This window comes from Gopherus evgoodei, chromosome 9 (genome assembly GCF_007399415.2).
Source record: "Gopherus evgoodei ecotype Sinaloan lineage chromosome 9, rGopEvg1_v1.p, whole genome shotgun sequence".
Classification (NCBI taxonomy): Eukaryota; Metazoa; Chordata; order Testudines; family Testudinidae; genus Gopherus; species Gopherus evgoodei.
Window position 1 is genome coordinate 106,559,007 of NC_044330.1, and position 19,228 is coordinate 106,578,234.

The 19,228-nt window shown below is 49.3% G+C and overlaps 1 protein-coding gene across 2 annotated transcripts in view; it reads right to left on the minus strand.

Moving 5' to 3' along the window:
• The window catches only part of PLS3 (plastin 3), an 84,699-nt gene extending 83,512 nt beyond the window's left edge, over nt 1-1,187 (minus strand). The window contains exon 1 of one of the 2 annotated variants that reach the window (XM_030576059.1): nt 1,117-1,187. The gene's annotated coding sequence lies outside the window, so the exon portion shown is untranslated. Of the gene's footprint in view, nt 1-587; nt 675-1,116 lie in introns of those variants that run through there. The other variant, XM_030576060.1, reaches the window with a different exon arrangement.
• Nucleotides 1,188-19,228: the final 18,041 nt, after the last annotated feature.

The following is a 19,228-nucleotide window of genomic DNA, read 5'->3' on the forward strand; positions in this document are numbered from 1 at the left end:
AGAACTAAATGCCTGCAAATTCTTAAGAGGAGGAAATGTGACCCAGCCCCTCCTGGAAGAAGCCCACTCCTCACAGCTCTGCCTACCAAACCACCAACATGCACAATAATTGTTCAGTGGATCTCTGGTCACACTTCCTTTCTGATCCCAAAGTAGAGATGTACAAAAATAAAAACCAAAACAGTCCCCTGACTATTTCCCCTAGTCCAAGAAGGTCTGTTGGACGAGAACATTTCCCTGGCCCAGTGACTGGTCTGCCTTTGGGCTACTACGCTGCATAAGTATCAGAGGGGTAAGCTGTGTTAGTCTGGATCTGTAAAAGCAGCAGAGAGTCCTGTGGCACCTTATAGACTAACAGACGTATTGGAGCATGAGCTTTGGTGGACTCTTTGCTGCTTTTACTCTCCATAAATAAGTTAGAAGGAAAACTGCAATGAATTCACTGTTTCCTAATATCACAAGCAATTCACAGCAGCAGCCTCCTTTCCCCAGAGAGAGGAGCTGATCTTGCAATCTTTCCACAGGTTTAACGTGAGAGTTTCCAGCACAGCCCGCTTGCAGAATGGCTGTATAGGGCGCAATCGCACCTCGGAGGGGGCTTCAGCGGCACCCCAGGGAGGCTGTTACCGCTGGCACCTCCCGCAGACTGGTGGAGGCGGCGCCCGGCGGGCACGTTTTAAAGCTGCCCTGCAGTCGTGTGCCCCGCTCCTCCCTGCCCACGAAGAGCGCGTCGCTCCGGGCTCCGGGAACGGGGAGCTGCGGGAGGCGCAGCCGGAGCCCGGCACAGCCGCTCACTCCGTGCAAAGGCGAAGGGACGAGTCTCCTGCCCGAGCTCCGGGCAGCGGGCGGGACTTCGCTCCGGGCCAGGGCCCGGCGCAGAGTCACCCCGGGGGGCGGCGCAGAATCACCCCGGGGTTCCCGGCCAGGGCGCGTCCTCCCTGGGGAGGTGTAGGGGGCCTGGGGCCGCCGCACGCCAGCGGGACACGGTCCCAGGGCGGGTTCCCGGCTCCCACCCCGGCTGGCTCCGGGGCCGCCGCCGCCGCCACCTTGGGGCGCAGCGCAGCCGGGCAGCTCCCGCCCCGCCCCGGAGACCCGGCGCCCCCCGCCGCCACTCACGCTCCGGCCGCCCCGCGTCCAGCGCCCGGCACCGCGCTGCTGGCTCCGGCCGGCCGGCGGGGGGGTTGGGCCGGCCGCGGGCGGGGCCATCGAGTCACTCGGGGCGGGGCGGGGCCGAGCCAGCCGGGAGCCTCCTGCCCAGGCCGGGGCTGGGATCCCGGCTCCCCCCGAGCCGGCATCCAGCGGGCGATGGGAGCGGCTCAGGCTGGGAGCCAGGCCCCCAGGTTTGTCCGCGCAAAGCCCCGTTTGTGCGCACAAATGGCAAAGGCGCAGGTGAGACGCCACCTAGAGAGAAAGTCACTCCCCGGGAGGTGCCCCTGGTTCGCCCCCCAGCGCAGCGCAGCGCAGCCCGGCGAGCTCGGCCCCCTGCGCAGCTCCAGCCTCACGCGGAGTGTTCGGGGGTTTCTTGTCTGTGTTAATTAACAGAGTAAATGAAAGCAGCTCCTCGGAGACACTGGGGCAAGACATGTTTGACTTCTAGAATCAGCCTGCTTGTCCCATTCTTGTAGTTTAACTTTTTACCATCATCAGTAAATTAAACTTATAGAAACCCTGCAATTACTTGCCAAATTGTAACAGTGGAGAGGAGCCTGGTGGCACCTTAGAGACTAACAGATTTAATCGGTCATAAGCTTTCCTGGGTAAAAAAACCTCCCTTCTTCAGATGCATGGAGTGAAAATGACAGATGCAGGCATTGTTATACTGACACATGCAGAGAAGGGAGTTACCTCACAAGTGGCGAACCAGGTCAGGGTGGATGTAGTCCACTCCCGATAATAGATGAGGTGTCAATTCCAGGAGAGGCAAAGCTGCTTCTGTGGAGAGCCAGCCACTCCCAGTCCCTATTCAAGCCCAAATTGATGGTGTTAAATTTGCCTGTAACTCTCACTCCATGCATCTGAAGAAGTGGAGTTTTTACGCAAAAAAGCTTATGCTCAAATAAATCTGTTAGTCTTTAAGGTGTCACTGGACTCCTTGTTTTTGTGGCTACAGACTAACCCGGCTACCCCCTGATACTCAAAAAGGGAGACGTATACCAAGATTAGATCATTCTTTTGTATTTAAAAATTGAGACAGTGTAGAAATGTGTTTTACTAGCAGCACCTGATAAAATCCATTATACTAAATGTCTAGTTATGTAAGGCATAATAGGTAGGTGCACATTTTTAAGTCTAAAATCATTAAGAGTTCTGCCTGCCAACTCCAGAATTATGAGCTTCGCTATGAATTATTTAACAAAAAGACTGTCATTCTGATCATTACTGGATAAAGCAAAACTGTTTGTACTGTCAAAATGTCGGGGGAAAAAATTCATTTTGAGTTTAATTTGCCAAAGCTGCAAAATAAAAAGCTGCTGCACTGGTCCTGCCTGATGGAACTGATCCTCTTCACAGTGGGAGTTTCCTCCCCACATTAACTAATAGGAGCAGGACTCATGACAAGAATTAGAGTCTCTTCCTGTAGGCTTTTTTATTTATATTATGTAGTGGAATGTCTCAATGTGAATCTGATTATCTTGCATAGTCATCATTTGATTAGCTCTTACGTGATACAGTCATAATGATTTAATGTTCCATCTCTGTTTTGGACTCTGTAAAGATGAGAGTAGGCAAACGTTTCCCTTTAACAGCACACTTTACTGTAATACTAACAGGATCATCATAATCCCACATGTTATCAGTCTTGGTTGGGTTTTTAACAAAAATTTGATTTTAAAAAGTCATGTTTGTCAAATTATGGGGTAATTAGCAACATAAAAGATTTTGAGTCGAGTTACGTTTGTAGATGCTGACTATTCAGAAAATGCAGACTACAGGTTTCTGTCATGCCTTTGTCAAAACCCAGACCATGAAACAGGCATCCCTTTGTCTTCTGAATAAGAGGGCAAAGTATATGACATATTGTACATCTACCAGTAGCCTGTTTGTTGGGCCTTTTTCCTATAACCTCAGGCACCACAGAAGTTAATCCACAGTTTGTGAATCTAGTAATTCATCTACAAATGCTGGGCAGCATCCAGATTACAGTGATGGTATGAAGTTTAAAGCACTTTAGGGTATATCCAGTGGAATTACTGTACTATACTCTGTGTAATGCTAAGATGCATCCTGGCGTGACTCATTTATTCAGCCAATGAATTCCTTTCTTCTCCAAGTACAACACTGAACATTCTTAAGATGGTTATGTACAATATGTTTACAGCATTTCTTAGTACAATATTCCATATAATATCTTCCCTGCCTGTTGTGAAAAGTCAATACTAATGTTCAATTTCAATGCACTGCGGGAGACAACAGGCACATGCACCAATGACCACCAAATTATTTTCAGGATCATCTAACAATATCCAGAGCAAATCCTAGGGGTGAAGATGTCTATATTTATGCAGCCAAAGTGTATAAGTGAGGGGAGAGGAAATTTTAACAAAGGCTAACCCTGATACAAAGGCTACTAGGGACCCCCACTTAGTAAAAAGATTTGAGCTGATCTTTTTACTAAGTGGGAGTGAAATATTTATTTGGAATACAATGTGGATATATAAACTACTGACTTTGTAAACTGCTTAAAGGGAAAACAAATAAGCCACATTTTATGCCTTCGAGCTTCAGCAGCGTTACATTAATTTTCTTCTTCAGCAGAGTGACCTGGAATTAACAGGTGTGAGAGAACATCCTGGATAAAACACAGCAATAACAGAGTCATCCACTGTATTTATATGTTAAACATTTCAAATGTTAGGAGTACGTATTCGTTCAAACCCATTTTGTTTAGAATGTATACAACTGAACATATTAAACTTCTGTTGGCATTTTGACTTCAGTGGGAGCAGAGCTGGCCTTTAACGTGCTTTCCCATGTTCAGATTAGTGCTAACATAGTAACTGTCTATTTCACAGAAGTAAATGTTATGGATTCTAATGATACCTGTTTAAATATAAACCTCTTAGCTGGCAGTTTGGCAATACATATTCTGTATCTGCTTTGCCTCCTTATAAAAATCCTGTCATCTTCTCTCGTCTAAGTTATTTGTCTGTGCTTTTATCATGTCATTTTGGTTGGTGTGTGTGACATATTGCCTTTAAGATGTCAATAACAGGGTGAAATACGTTAAATTGGCATTATAAGGAATCAGTGAGCCTTGTCTCTTTAATGGCAGATCAGATTGTTTTCAGGTGGACACCACTAGCTGAGACCATTAACATGTAAACGCATGGTCATTAGGTTAGGGCAAAGGGCAGATGACCCTTTGTCAATCAGATACAAAAGTGGGCCTGGAGACCAGTATTGTCACCTTTTAAGTTGTGCAAGAAAACAGGAACCAAAACAATCCAAATCAACAGCAACATTGTAGAATCCTAGAAATGTAGGACCAGAAAAGACCTCTCTAGGTCATCCAGTTCAGCCCCCTGCACTGAGGCAGGACTAAAATAAAAGTACTATAAACGTAAGATTTTACTAAAATGAGGAAACAGGCACTGCACAGGTCATAAGAGACCATGATAAGCATCTTGGAGTGGCATCTGTGTAAATATCTTTGTGAGGGCTGTCTGATATGATAATGTATAAGCTAGCTTCTTAAGGTCAAGAGGGTCCCAGATGAGAGGAGGGGATGCTCAGGAGAAAAAGGAAGATGCCTGGCTGGGTAACCAAAGGCTTGTGGCTCACCTGTGCAGTCTGTGGAAAGGGTAGAGGCTGCCGAGCACATTAGAAGAAGCGGAAGGGTATGTGTTCAGAAATCAAGTGTAAGTGGGCTTCTAACATTCTTGCACTCACTGAGGTCAGCGGCAAAACCCCTGCTGGCTTCAAAGGGTGTGATATTGGTTCGGTTACTGCGCTTTGCAACTGCATTTTACTACTTTGTTTTGCTTTCTGTAATTATTCACAACTTTTCCAGCGCTGGAGATTGTTTGTCCAAGAGCTGTAATGCTAAATAATAAAGTGATAAAAAATCCTGCATTGAGGTTATCAGCTAAAGAGGACAATTAAAGTGGCATGCTGCATAGATCAATGAGCCTGCACTGGTGGGGATTATTTTTTTTTTTCAATGGCAGAAAGCAAAGAAAAATCTGAGTAATGTTTTGATGCTGCAGCAAATAGGATTTACCTCCTGTTATAAACATTTACCTGAATAGTTCTGGACACTTTCCTACTTACAAACAACTTCTGACAGAGATCTAAAAGCGCCTGCTCTAGCAAGCCTGACTCAGATGAAGGACTCTTACCCACTAGTGTAAGGATGGATTACTCAGGAAAGTAAGGCTTGCACGGTCAGTCCATTGGACTGTTGGATGGTTATTACAGTGGGCTGCCTCAATCCCTGCATGTTCACTTGCTCTCCTGAATGCTAAGTGGTGGATCATGTCATGGGACTTGTCAATAAAATTGAATTGTATTGTGAAATCACCAGTGCCTTCTGTTTATTCTGTTTGTGTAAGATAAGCTCATTATTGGCATCATTAAGCTCTGTAGTCTGCAGTCAGAATGTTATTTCTCTAAAACTATGCTCTTGTTTTCCCCCATGGAGACTGGATTCAGCAGAGGAGTCCCAGTGTCGTTCCAAAAGAACAGGGAACAAGGCAGAGCTGTGTGTGCCACAGAACCATGATAGACTTTAAAACGAAGAGCTTCTGGAGGAGTCACTGACCTCTGGGGCATTCACCATGTAGGAGAGGGGGTGACTGAAGTCTTTATTTGTAGCTCATATCTACGGGCTGAACTTTCCTCCTCCCTAGCCCCAGGGTCCCACATCAGTATTTACACTGAGACAAAGCAGCTTTGGGAGTTTTCCCTCCGTCTTCACTTTGCCTGACATATTATCCCCTCCAAGCCCGACCATCTCTGCTTTCGGTGACTTGCATCCACACTCACATCTTCCAGCGTGGGGAGCCGACAAACAGCTACCTCTAAAGCACAAGTCTCTGAAATCTCAGCGCTAGAGAGCAGTATGTGGTGAAGGGGCAGGAAGCAGTGGCCAGCACATTCTGTATCAATACAGTGAATGTGGTGAAATATTGTCACTATCCATTATGTTTGTGTAGAGCACCTCGGAATCCTTGTCATGCACTAGGGCCCCACCGTGCTAGGAGCTGTACAAACACACAGCCAGAAGTGGTTGCTTCCAAGTTAACATGTCACATGCGGTAACTTGGTTATTGCTGTGAACTGAAATTACACGTCTAGCCTCTCATTGTGACAGGCTCATCACACTCACAGTGCGGGGCAACAGCCCCGAAATGAGTCTTAAGGAGGGATGCAAAGGAGGGAAGCCAGGGGGTTGGCCAAGTAGGACTGGGACAGTGTACACAGGACACATATGTAGGTCACTGCTACAAAGGTGGCGGTGGGCTTGGCTAGGGTTATAGCAAAATCGCTAACACCAGACAGTTATCTCCTGGTAATATCCTACTGAGCAAGTGTGTTTCCTATCCCCTACAAAGACATGGTGAGAGAGCAGCCCAATGCCATAGAATATGATAACCTCCAATTCCTCTCCCAGCCCCAGTCTGCCTTCCCCTAGCCCAGCCCAGCTGAAATGAGGTCTGGCAAGGCTGGCTAGGGGTAATGAACAGGATTAATCCTGTATGTGATGGAAAGCAGGAACGGGGGTGGGGAGGAGAGATAACAGGACACGTTCTCTTATTGCTTTGGAATTTTTATGCCGTAAAAGTAAACTTTGTTTTTTTAAGTGGATTTGGTGGTAATTGTTCTGGAATTTGTGCTGGTTATTGTCCTGGAATCCATGACAAAGTGTGAGTATTTGCCACAGACTAATCTGTGAGTTTCTCTTTCTCTTTCTCTGTATTTCCTCCTTGTCCCCACTTTCTTTTGGCCTTCATCTTTTCTTTCTTTCTCTATCCCATTCCTCATCCCTTTACTTCAGTGGCTCTCAAACTGTTGTACTGGTGACCCCTTTTGCACAGCAGGCCTCTGAGTGAGACCCCCCCCTTATAAATTAAAAACACTTTTTAATATATTTAGCACCATTATAAATGCTGGAGGCAAAGTGGGGTTTGGGGTGGAGGCTGACAGCTCACCTCCCCCCATGTAATAACGTTGTGACCTCCTGCGGGGTCCCGACCCCCAGTTTGAGAACCCCTCCTTTACTTCGTCTTTTGCTTTATTAATGCTGGTACCATGTCATTGCTCTGCTTCAGGGGTGGAGCAGCACTCCAAATTTCCAACCAGCCCTCAGCCCAGGGCCGGCTCCAGGTTTTCTGCCACCCCAAGCGGCGAAAAAAGACCCCCCAAAATCCCAAGCTGATCGGCGGCACTTTGGTGGCAGCTCAATGGCACTGCTCCATTCTTTGGCAGCAGTTTGGCGGTGGGTCCTTCACTCCCTCACTTCTTTGGTGACGGCACTTCGGCAGCAGCTCAAAGAGGAAGAGAGGGACTGGGGACCCGCCGCCGAATTCCCGATGAAGACCGGGACATGCCACCCCTTTGTTTTGGCCACCCCAAGCACCTGTTTCCAGGGCCGCCCAGAGGATTCAGGGGGCCTGGGGCAGGGCCGGGTCTTCGGCGGCAATTCAGCAGCGGGTCCCTCTCAGAGGGAAGGACCCGCCGCCGAATTGTCGCCAAAGAATGAAGTAGCGGCGGTAGAGCAGCCCAAATGCCACCGATCACGGCTTTTTCTTTTTTTCCACCGCTTGCAACCCTTGTACTCACCGGGCGGCGCGCCGAGGCTGCAGCAGCACATCAGCAGTGGGTCTTTCACTCGCTCCGAGTCTTCCGCTGCACTGAAGGACCTGCCACCGAAGACCCGGAGTGAGGGAAGGGCCCACCACCGAAGTGCTGCTGAAAACCCAGAGCGGCTCGTGGGGCAAATTGAGCCACTTGTCTCCACCCCCCACCCACCCCAGGCTGCCCTGCCTGCTTCCTTAGCTGGTGCCTGGGGCCAGCCCTGCCTCAGCCTCTGGGATCCACCCAGGGTGGAAGAGGGCATTCTTGCAAGCCTGGAGCTGGGGAGACAGCCTGGATGAGTGCCAGTGCTAATAGACATGGAACCACTGGTTACTTCATAAGGAAAATCATAGAGCAAGATAAAATGTACCGAACTTGTAATTCAAAGCCAATAAGGTGATTTTTAGATAACCCTTTTTTGTAAATAAACTTTCCTTATCTTTATAAATATATGCTTATATCCAATATTACACAGGCTCACAGGTGTGTGTGTCCATTTCTATGGGCAGCAATAATTGGGGTGAAATTCTGCACCCATAATTTAGGCATTTAAGTAACCAAAATACGTGTGATGCCAGATAAGGGTTTCTCTACGCAGGGAGCAAACCATTCAGCAATAGCTATTCTGGAATAGCTCCCTTTGTGGACACACTATTCCAGAATAAGTACTCTGTGTTGGAAGCTCACTAATTGGCTGAATGATGGGAGGCCCTACCCTGGAACATTTGTCTGTCTCTTTGAATGTACTGCAATCACTTTTTAAAGGCCACATTTAATTAATTCCAAAATTCAGTGAACGTTCTAAGCATCAGTAGAGCCCGACTGATTTTGGTGAAAACCAGAAACCTGGAAGGGAGAGATGGGGGACACATGGCACCCCTGGCATCTGGTTAGCAGAGGTAGCAACTTCAACCACCTCTGTAATTGTGGATAGATCAAAGAACCAGTTGATGGCACTTTCCCACGTAACAATACCCCCCATTTCAACTCTGCCCATCCTCCCAAATCCCAATACCGTTAACAAGTGGACATCCTGAATGACTTATTTTCTGACAGAGACAAAGGGTCTGGGGAAGGGAGAGAGGAATAGATGGGGGCAAACAGCTCCTGGCCTGGTGGGGGCAAATGAGGGACTGTGGTGTTGGGGGGAGGGGAGAACACGAGAGACAAAGAATCCCTGGCTGGGGGAGAATGAGGACCCTGGACTGGGGTAAAAAAGGGAAATTGGGTACATACTGAGCCCCTGCAGCCATGGTGGGGAAGAAGGGGTGTACACCGAGCCCCTGCCATGGTGGGGAGGGTGGGGAGACAATGATATGGGGAGAGGGGGACATAGGGGACACACAATGCTTTTCTGCAGCACGAAATCAAACCTGTAGGTTGCATAGCACAGCAAAGTGCACAACGTAACAGTGATGTAGGATCCGTGCTGCTGAAGCCTTTTATAGCAGCAAACTCGTGTTAATCAGGTGTCACTCTGGTCCTAGGGGAATCCTGGGAGAAAAAGTGCCGTCCCCTGAGATCTCAAAGGGAAATTCTCATTGTCCCGAGCCCTTCCTGGGCAACGCTGAATCAGCGAGTGTTGCAGACGACCCCTCTCCATTCCTGTGCAGCAGCAGTTCCCTGGCCCATCCTGCAGCCCAAAGGGCGTAGTAGTGGTGGCTAAGGCTGCTGCCAGACCTAGAAGACGCACGTATCCCCTTGCGCCCTCCACTTTCCAAGCCCAGTCCCCTCTGCACAGAGGTGTGGATGAACCTGTATGACAGCGTTGCTGAGGCTGCGCAGTGCATAGGGGGTTTGGACCCAAGGGATGGGCGGGGGGGTTCTCCAGCCTGTGCCATGGCCATGTGTAGTGGAACTTACTGCTCTGGTCCTGCTTAGCCCTTAATATTTTATCTCCTATGGATTTAAATGTATGGAAAATAAAATTCTCCACAGGTTCCTCAGGCAACAGGCTCAGTTTCCCTCACAGACCTGTCACCTTCAGTCCAGGCTGAATTCCCAGCCTGATTCCTGACTGACTGTCCCTCATTTGCCACAAGCTCCCACCGCCGAGCGTGCCGGGATATCTGCCTTCATCCCCCACTTGTTCCATTTTCAAACAAGCAACTTTGTGGTTTCTTCTCTGCTGCCCCTCGCATTGGGGAGCAGCTGCCCAGGAACCACTTCCTTCTCCTCTCAGAAAACCCTTCTGAAATCTCTCCTTTGCCAGCATGCCTGTGAAACACCTGCCAACCATGAGAAAGCTGGCATGTGGATGCCACCGGCCGGCGTCATGCCAACCCGTATTGCCCCATTGTTTCCTAATGCTCCCCTGCCTGTTTGAATCCACCTGCTGTTTCTCATCTCATAGCTTGTCAGCGCTATGGGGCAGAGACTGTCTTTCTGTCCTGTGTTCGTACAGCACCTGACACAGCAGGGTCCCGGTCCATGACTGGGCCTCTAGGTGTTACAGCGATGCGCATGACAGTAACAATGATAGGGTGCACTGAAGGGTGATGGCTGGGGGAAAGTGAGGACAACACAAAGTTGGTTTGATTTCTGAGAGCAGACCTCAGGGTTTCACAATTTCAGGTTTCACAAGGAAATTTCCAGGCAGCTCTAGTTCTTACCTCAGGCTGATGACCTGATGCCAGAAAGAAGCTTCCTCTTCCCTGCTAGGGGTGATACACTCTGCACTTTTGGTCACCTGGGCAAAGAGAAGGGCTTTCTTCAGATAACTTGACCTCTGCCAGAAATTTTTCAAGGTATTTTTGTTTCTAAAAACAATCCAGCCAGACTCTCAGCTGCTTGCTCCTGAGGTAGGTGTGGAGATTACTTCTCCTGAGCCAGCAGAATGCCAAATAAGAGCTAACAGAAGTTTCAGGGAGGAATTAGTCAGATACAACTGCTGAAACAATATATGGCAGAGAAAGTAATCCAAGCCTGTGCAGCTACCAAACAGGGGCTTCAGCTGCTGTCTTGAGTGTCAACAGAGCAAGAGCAGGAGGGGGATAAAGACCACATGAAGGGCACCTGTTGCAACAGGAATGGCTCTGGGGCAATATTCATTTACACACACATGACAACTTGATTTGCAGCTTAATTGCCATTATTAAAAGTAAGCTATAAAACCCAGGACAAGTTGGTTCTCTTCCGAAGTCCACGTTCCCCGGAGGACTGACAAAGTGCCCTGTCACTCTCACCTCGGTGGATGCTGGCACTGAGGGGTGGAATGACAGCCATCATTGATAAAACAAGCGCAGTATTGAAAGCAGCCGATACAGCACAAGTTGGAGTTACCATTGTTGACAGCCATTTTTCTATGGCATCCAAGTAGCTCTTTGAGGCTCCAGTCAGGACCCCCATTATGTGGGGCCCTGGACAAGGACAAAGGAAAAAGAGAGTCCCTCCCCAAAATACTCACAGTCCAGGGCCCCGATCCTTCCTGCACAGAGCCCCTGTAACTTCAGCGGGGCTCCAGAGGGCTGTCGGGGGCCGCCTGCAAGGATCATGGTAGAGCTAGACTGGAGGCGTAGGTAAATGGCAAGAGGTGGATGAATCTAACAAAGAGAGGAGCAGGAGGAGTTTGATCTACAGACTTAAGTAAAGTGAGCAAGGCCAATCGCTCCAATGCACTGTCTAAGGATTGGTGCTCCCCTCCCTTTGCGCAGATGGGGAGCTGTGAGACTCAACACCATGGGGCACAAAAGTGGGAAAGATGTCGCTGTCCTGCTCCTCCTCCCCAGCAGCAGCTCCACCCAGTTGGGGCTCTCTGAAACAGGACGGGAGCGTTCTGGGGGGCATGTCCAGAGAGCAGCCGAGCCGGGGGTAGCCTGACTTGAGCAAGGGACATGGTCCCACAGCGTGGAGGCCAGCAGAGCAGCAGTTATCCTAGCAAGAAAACTTCTGACGCCTCAGAGTGGGGGTGGGGGTTGGTCCCAAGATCTGTGTGATCAGGAGGAGGCAAGGCCTCCAAACTCCACCAGGCCCCTCCCCGCTATCTCCTCCTGCCAGGGGGATGTGGGTGCCAGGAGAACTTTACTGAGCTTTGCTCCCCACAGGAGGTGGTTCAGTGGGGTATGTTCATGGAGGGGCCATTCTGGATGCTGCCCCTGCGTTTCCGCCCAGAGCCTGCAGTTCTGTGGAGTTCACACACTCCAGGTGCTTGCAAACATTAACTCCATTCAATGCTCTTGCCTGTGCTCTCTCCCCTCTGAGAGTGCGGTTCTCCCGTGCACACAGTGTGCCAGCTCCCACAGAGAGCTGCCTGTGCTCATGGCTTTGTCAACGAGCAGGATCTCGTGTCACCTGCTCAGACCCAAAGCATACATGGGCGGGGAGAGGAATGGAAGTGAGCAATGCTAGAGGAGCAGGGACCTTCTTTCTGAGATGAGAATATTAAACAAGTCAGAGATGCCAACGTTAGTAGACCTTCCACACTGCAGAGCGCTGCTCAGTATGAACCAGGCAGCCCACATATGTTACAGACCTGGTAGATATTTACAGAGGATTACGAACATCTGATAAGTGTTCGCCCTAATACAAAGAAGCGCTGGGAAATGGTATGACATGAATTCCAGGAAATAAGAGTGGAACAAAAGACTCCGAACGACGTATTCTGCTTTCCCAGTGAGGTTTGGTGAAGCAGAGTTTGAGTCTCATAAGCATATGAGTCCCGCAGCGGTAGGCTGGTTACAGCAAACATCCTCCAGGCAATTTACAAAGAAGAAGTACACTGTTGCACACTAACTCAGCGGAGTTTTGACAGCCCGTCCTGACAACCATCCACAGCAGGAATGAACTGTAACCTCACTTGTGCTCTCCTTCCCGTTTCAATAGCAAGGTGTGGCAAGGGGAGGGAATGGTTCACTGAGAATCCACCTCCCCATCCTTCTCTGGGAAATGCTCCTTTGATAATTATTCATTAGATCCTTTGTTCTCTGTCATCCTGCAGCTTATTGTGAAATGAAAAGAGAGAGCCGTGCCCTTCGCTGGTGTGTGGCTATTTCCCTGGGGGCTTTATAGGAAAATCTGGTTTCTCTTTCCAGTGCATCTTCTCCCATTGAAATAAACCAGGAACAAGGACTAGCATTTAAAATGCTTGGTGCCTACCATGCCCACAGCAAGCATGGCAAAAGCATCATTCGGGGCAAGCTATGACTCTTTTATGTGTATGCAAAGTGGGTGGATGGGGAAGATCCAGGGAGCCCTTTCATCCTCTTGTGCACATGCACAAACCCAGACAGGATACAGGTGCTTGCACCTTGCGTGCAGGGAGACAGCAGGCTCGGGCAGCCTCCTCAGGCATCTCCCATTGAAAGGAGTGGGGCCGGGGGGGCCATCACCCCATCTCTCTGCACCCATGGGTGCTCAGAGGCCAGCACTGTGGGGAGCCAATCTGGATCCCTTTTAGGGACTCCCCAGTCCCTCAGGGACTTCCAGGCTGGACCAACACTGCAATGGGGATGCCTCCAACCACCACGGTATCTAGCCCAGTCATGTAACTAATCCATACACACCAGTCTCACATGGGCCTAGAAAAGCATATGCCAGACATCTTAGCAATACCCAGGGCACAGGAATGTGCACTGGGCCATTCTTGCTTCCATGTGGCCTATCGTCCATTCCTTGAACGTCCAAAAACTCCCACTGAATTGCAGATGGCATGATTTTTCTAATTAGTAAGTGAGCAAATTGGGATATTCCATCACTGAACATGCCGTGGTTGTGAGTGCGTCAGGACACCCAGGCTTTCCTTTTCATTGGCTAAGATACTGCCGGTAAATGTGCTGGGCAATCTCGGCGCCAGTAAATGACTTTCACCAAAGGACTCTGCTGTGTGATCTTTGCTAAGGAGAGGGAAGAAATGACATTGATAAACGGTTGTGACTAGAGACACCTTACTATGGCAGCACCGAGCCCGGGGCAGCTGGGAGTTACCTCTTTGGGGCAGTGATCCCGAGAGCAGAGCAGGGTGAGGTTTTTCAGATGATTAGCTGATTTGTTGAAATATGTGTTTTCAGCCAACCTGAATTTGACATGAATTGTATCAGTCATTCTCCAAACACCCAGAGAAGAGGTGGAGCCGCTGCTGCCCTCCTAGCCTTACCCCTTTATCGGTAGCAGAGACGTTGGGGCATTCACCTCAAATGTGAGAGATGGTTCAAATCCCTGTTCTAGCACAGACCCCAAACAGGCTTCTTTGAGCCTCTGGAAAAGTCAGATTCGGTTCAACCCCAGCCTAAATTTCTTTTTCAATTCTTCAGAACTGCCACCAAACCGAAAAACCAATGATTTTCGCAGCTCTCCTTGGAAGTCAATACCTGGTTTGTCAGCCACTGTTGTGCATCTCCGCTGCTGGGCAAAGAACCTAGTGCCAACAGAATGGATTAGCTGAACTCAGCGATATGTTGGGCCCTTACCTCATTCAAGTCTGTAGCTGGGCTGAAGTGAGGCAGTGCGGGTCTGTGGATCCCTGAACCCACCAATGTTCCCCAGTGACTGCGACCCTCAGCCTTAGCACTGCCCACTCCTTTCCTTTGCAGAGCTGAACACTGCGTCACCCAGCTGGCTGGATGTCAGTCCAATGCTCTGTGGTATCAGGGACAAGGTTTCATATCTTGAGATGGTGGCAAGGCTAAAGATCTTAGTGATGGCGAGGGGGTGGGGGGGCGGAAGTGGACGTCTTGTAATGATTTATGTTGGAAAGAGAGCTGGAGTTAAGGTTACTGAGATCTGCAACTGCTAGCAGCAAATATCTCCGATGGCCGGTGATGGGACACTAAATGGGAAGGGACTTACTACAGAGAATTCCTTCTCACATGTCTGGCTGGTGGGTCCCCTCCACATGCTCAGGGTCCAACTGATTGCCATAGTTGGAGTCAGGAAGGAATTTTCCCTCGGGGCAGATTGGAAGAGACCTGGAGGGTTTTCCCCTTCCTCTGCCACATGGGACAGGGGTCACTTGCTGGTTTAAGCTAGTGTAAATGGTGAGTTCTCTGTAACTTGAGGTCTTTAAATGGAGGTTTGAGAACATCAGTACTCAGCCAGAGGTTGAGGTCTATTACAAGAGTGAGGTCCTGTGTTCTGCATTGTGCAGGAGGTTAGACTAGATGATCATGATGGTCCCTTCTGGCCTTGAAGTCTATGAATCTAGGGTCTCGAGTGCAGAGATGCAGGAGGATACAGACAGGAAAGAAAACAGGAGGCCGGCGATTAGAAGGAAGTCAGCACTCGTATCCATGCTTCCATAGTGTGTTGTTTCCTTGGCTTGGCTCAGGAGCTGCATGCTTGAAATAAAAGTCTGTACTCAGTGGAACCCACATTAGCTGCATGTGTCATGTGGAGAGTTCCTCAGCCCCGGAACTCAGCACCAGACACACACCAGAAGGGGCTCATTGGCTTTGTCACTGTAACAGCCGACGCTGACTCTGTTGTTAGGGCAATTTCAGATGTGCCAATTATACCCAGTTCTTTACAGCCTTTCCATCAGCAGCTCAAGATGCGCTTTACCCGGTCAGGACCATTATCCCCTGTAGCAGGGCGGTCACCCGCTCCGGCCCTGAAGGGGTTAAAACAGCCCTGGGGAGCCAGTCGGGTAGGCTGATTGAGGAAGCAGCCACAGCTGGGGCCACGCCCAGTTAGGAGACAGCTGGCCCTATAAAGGGGCTGTGAACCAGGAGCTGGGGCATCTCTCTCTTGCTCTGGAGAGAGAAGCAACGGCCCTAGAGTACTCCTGGCTTGCAAAGTATTGTCCTGGGTCCTCTGAACACTAGCACAGAGCTTCTCACCCCTGCTCTGTGGAGCCCGGGCACTGTAGCAGAAGCCCTGGGTGGTGGTCCACAGGCCCATTAGAACGGGAGGAGATTACCCCCTAGACTGGGAGGGGAAGCACTCCATAAAGGGAGTGTGTTCTCACTCATAGCAAAATGGGATCTGTGAGAACCTCAGCTCCAGTAAGCGCCAACGGGCTAATGAGAAACTTTTCCAGGTGGAATGTTGCTTTATTATTGTCTTTCAAAAAATAAGGAGAATATCCTTTGTTAATGGCACTTTCTGACTCAGTGATTTGCAATGTTGTTTTATCTTAAAAACAAACCAAGGAAACTGTATGGGAAAAGTTTGAGAGAGATGAGGGGGCTCAGCCCACTTCCTGAGAAATCCTATGTGCCCACTGCAAGGCTGTGTACGAGACTCCAGAGCCATCAGTGCTTAGGATGCATGCTGGAATGCCGTGTGGGTAGCTTTGACAAAGAGATTTCCCCCACTAATTGCTTCCCCTCTCGGATGGAAATGCATTTAAAAACCGGAGGAAATAAGCAAGAGACAGCTCTGTCTTTGTTGCAGATATGACAGAACTCATATTAGTTTGACCTATACCATGGACCAAATCCACAGCAGAACAAAAGAAGCCAGACTAACACCCTTCTAAATAAATAAAAACAATCTCCACAGGGTCTGTTAGTACCAGAGACTCTTGGACGCAGGTAATTCTTAGCTCTGAGTCAATTGTTATACCTTGGATACTAACAGCCCTTATGAAGCAGGTGTCATAGTATCTTTCCCAATTCTGAACCTTAGCGTCCAAAATATGGGTACTAGCATGAATTCCCCTAAGCTTAATTACCTGCTTAGATCTGATAAGCTGCCACCAATCAGGAATTCGAGTGCCTGATACACTCTGATCCCCCAAAAACCCTCCCTGGGGACCCCCAAGACCCAGACCCCCTGGATCTTAACACAAGGAAAATAAACCCTTTCCCCGTTGCCTCTCCCAGGCTTCCCCTCCCTGGGTTACCCTGGAAGATCACTGTGATTCAAACTCCTTGAATCACAACACAGATAAATTAGATCTCCTGGAGAGAGAGACAGATTCACGCTCCGTGAATCTAAAACAAAGGGATTCCACCCTTCCCCTCCCTTCTCCTTCCCTGTTAAGTACAGACTCAATTCCCTTGAGCTTCAACAAGGGGGAAAAAATCAGACAGGTCTTAAAAGCAAAACTTTTAATAAAAAGAAAGAAAATAGTAAAAGGTCTATCTCTGCAATTTAGATGGTAAAAAGTTACAGGGTCTGTCAGCTGAAGAAATTGGAGAAATAGCCTCCTCCAATAGAAATACAATTTAAAATACTTCCAGTCAAATACACATTTGCACAAATAGGAAAACAAATAAAAAGACAATACTGCCTTTCTGCCTTTGTACTCACAAAATTGGAATAGAAGATTAGAGAGCCTGTAGGTATGTGTGGTCACTCTCAGCCCAGAGAGAACAAAGCAAAACCCAAAAAATACAAACAAAGGCTTCCCTCCACCGAGATTTGAAAGTATCTTGTTTCCTGATTGGTCCTCTGGTCAGGTGTTGCAGGTCACTGTTTGTTAACCCTTTACAGGTAAAAGAGACATTAACCCTTAACTATCTGTTTAAGACAGCACATACCTCTAATCTTTGGCAACTACGCTACATAAGGGGGGAGTGAATATCTGAATTAGGGTCCTAGAGCAAAGGGGGAAGGGAAAAGAAACCCTTGCAGGTGATTTGTCTACTTGTTTGCTCTGCACCAATGGCACTTATGCTCCCAGCCTCCAATGACAGACATAATTCCTGCAAGGTCCTCTGTGGGGAGAAGTGTGGGGCAAGCCCTGGCGCGGTGCTGCCTGGGCGTGCCAAGGGAGAGAAGAGCTTGAGAGGAGGATGCCTTTCCTGCCAGCAAGCAATAAGACAGAGTCTCTCTGGGAAGCGCGAGGAAGAGACCTGAGTTCCCACCAGGAATGTGGTTGTGTGTCTAGAAGGCAAATCCAGTCCCCTGGGGACTAGCCTGCAGGATGCATGGATGTGCTGGCAACAGGTGCACACTGCACCCCCTCAGAGCAGCAGCAAATGGTGCCTGACATCACATTCCCATGGCCAGGCTCAGCCATCCTACCCTGCAAGGGCAGGTCTCATCGGAGGTACTTACCCGGACAGCATCACTGAGTGTCTGAGCCCCTCCAACCCTGAATGTATTTATCTCCCCGCCCCAGGAGGCTGTTATCCCCACTGTACGGAGGAGGAACCCAGGCCCACAGAAGCTAAATGACTTGCCCAAGTTCACCAGGAAGCCTGTGGCAGAGCAGGGATTTGAGCCCCGGTCTCCCAAGCCTGAGGCTGGCATTGTAACCTCCTGTCTTCATGCAGCTTTCTACTGTGGGGTTGGGAACTTGGCCTCTGACTAAGCAGTTACCACGCTTCACTCCTGGCAATTACCGGCACGTCGCAGAAGCTATTTCTGAATCCCCCTGAAATTGACCTTGGCTGCCCTTCTGTTCAATCCAAAAGGGTGAGAAAAATGAAGACAGATGGGGCTGGATTGAGTCTAGAATGGCTGTGCTGTACCCAGCCCTTCGGGGGGCTTGCTGCAGTCCCTCGGTGGTGTGGTTATTCCTACAAGCTGCTGAGGTGTGGAGTGTGTGGAGTGTTCATTCAGCACCTAGGAGCAGGCTGGCATTGAGATGCTTTCTGCATTCAGGCCCCACGATTCAGGAGAGATTTGGAGTCCTCCTGAGGCTGTGATCTGCAGCCAGACATTAACAGCCCATGGAAGGGGGCAGCACGTCCAGGTCTTCGACGGCAATTCAGCAGTGGGTCCCTCAGTCCCTCTTGGAGGGGAGGACCCACCACCATATTGCCACCGAAGGATGAAGGGGTGTGGTAGAGCAGCCGCTAAAGTGCTGCTGATCATGGCTTCTTCCCTGCCCCTTTCTCTTCACCACTTGGGGTAGCAAAAAAGCTGGAGCCGGCCGTGCCTGGGGCCTTGGAATGGGGAGTTGGTCAGGCAGGCACCCCTGACAGCAACAGACGGCAAACACCAGTGAGACGAACAGCGCCAACATACTGTGTGACTTGCTGCCCTGGCTCAGAGGCCTGCAGTTGTTGCAGTCACAACATAGTCTTTATTTTTGTTAAGCTGTACCCATTGCCTCCCTTTGAATAACGACCATCCTGCTCTCCAGAGTAGCCGGGCACATAGGGCTGGTCTACACTCCCACGCAGGGTCGATCTAAGACACGCAACTTCAGCTATGTGAATAACATAGCTGAAGTCAACGTACTTACAGCTACTCACTGCAGTATGTCGACAGCTGATGCTCCCCCATCAATTTCACTTGCGCTCCTCGTTCTGGTGGAGTACCAGAGTCGATGGGAGAGCGCTCAGCGGTCTATTTATCACGTCAGGTCTAGACGCGATAAACCGACCCCCGCTGAATTGATCGCTGCCAGCCGATCCGGTGGGTAGTGTAGACAAGCCTATACTGTGCAAACACATGCTTCAGTAAAGAGCTTTGAGAGCCTGGACCAGGAGTAAGTCAGTGGGGTATTACGAGGGTAAAGCAAGTGAATGAGGTGAGGATCAGGCCCTGAAGTCATTCCAGCTGTGTCCAGGAGCCTTTTATTATTATTCACTTTCCCCAA